Source organism: Brachycentrus maculatus, unplaced genomic scaffold, assembly GCF_059751285.1.
Source record: "Brachycentrus maculatus isolate JH-2025_06_01 unplaced genomic scaffold, ASM5975128v1 h1tg000172l, whole genome shotgun sequence".
Taxonomy (NCBI): Eukaryota; Metazoa; Arthropoda; class Insecta; order Trichoptera; family Brachycentridae; genus Brachycentrus; species Brachycentrus maculatus.
The window spans coordinates 438,660-440,246 of record NW_028280925.1 but is presented as its reverse complement, the minus strand read 5'-3'; positions in this window follow the sequence as shown (position 1 = coordinate 440,246).

Below are 1,587 nucleotides of genomic sequence, written 5' to 3'. Positions count from 1 at the left end.
CTAAAAAATATTACTGTTCATGCTATTTTCCAGAGATTAGTTCTCATATCGAGAAGCTTTAATTTATAAAATAGAAAATTACAAAGTTTCTTTATGGAAATCGTTTTACGATCAAACTTGACGACATCTCAAATGATTTTACAAACAATGGACCATTTTGTAGTAAAGGCAGCTTAGCATTATTCGCATTACAAATACATACTTTGACGGATTTAGGGCTTTGATCTGTATGGGATGGTGTCGCTTTGTATCAGTGTGAGTCCCGCTGCTACCTAACGCGGCATGGTATCCGAGAAATGTACAGAAATAGATTTATGGTCGCCCGTCAAAGTAGAGAGATCATTGCTCATCATGTCCCCTCATTGTTTGGCTCGGCCAGGAACGATTGACAAGTCCGTTACGTCAAAAATACCCGCCATTGTCTATGCTTCGACTTTATCTATGGAATGGAACACTTGCGAAACTTTTGTTTGCTATTCACTTGTTTCCGTGTATGCCCTTTTTTGAATGCTATATTCCCACGCGTAGGTTTGTAATCTTAGGGTATTTACTGATTTCTGTGTTTGTAATACTTTAAAAATAAAATCTCCCATCTCACATTTCTGCGCTACAATATTTCTATCGCATTTATTAATATAGCTTTTAAATAATAATATAATAACCATAAAGGCGTAAATAATATTGTTTTCCACGTTATAGAAATATATTATATATATCCATAATTTTACTTTTCCATTGAAAATTTAAAGCGATGATTTAATCAAATTTAAATTAGTATCAAAGTCGGCAAAGGTAGGTACCTATTTTAAATAATAGTTCTTTTTATTAAGTTCTTTTTCATTTCTCGGAAGATCAATGTTGCAATTTACTTTGAATTTGAGACTAAACGCACGTGTTCATATCCAACCCAAAGTTTAAAAGTAATCTTACCATATCTACGGGTATACGGATTCAATTAAAAGATATTATTAATAATATAAAAGGCTATGGATCGATAATAGTGTGATTTATAGGTAGCTACCAATTAAATGGTTCTTTGGTGTATACGAATAATCTTAAAAAAAACTCTGGAAATTGGCAATTTAATCTTTACCTGGAAAATACCACTAATTGATAAAATCTATAGTTATATTTGTTTCGATGCATTCAGCATTATTACAAGTATCAACTACCGTATAATAATAACGCCGGCTGCATCAAAACGCGTGTCACAATAGATTTTAAGAAATATTGGTATTTATCACGTAGAATTTACATTAAAAATATATAGTTGTGACTTTTGAATCAATTAATGTAAAGATTGAAAGATCGTGAGATCATAACTTAGTATGATCGAGAATCTAAACATTTGATCTTAATCAAAATTTGGCGTAGGTACTGTTGTTTTTTTAAACTTTTGATATTTCTACATTATTGTAAAAACACAAGAATTTAGAGTTGTCGTAGTTCGAAAATTGCGAAGTCATTTTAAAGCAGTAGACAGTAATTTATCAACATCAACATAAAAAATACGAGCTTTTTAAAAGCTCGTGTATATTTGCAACATTTTCGGTGTGTCCAAATCCTTGTTCAAAAATCTGGGTTTCT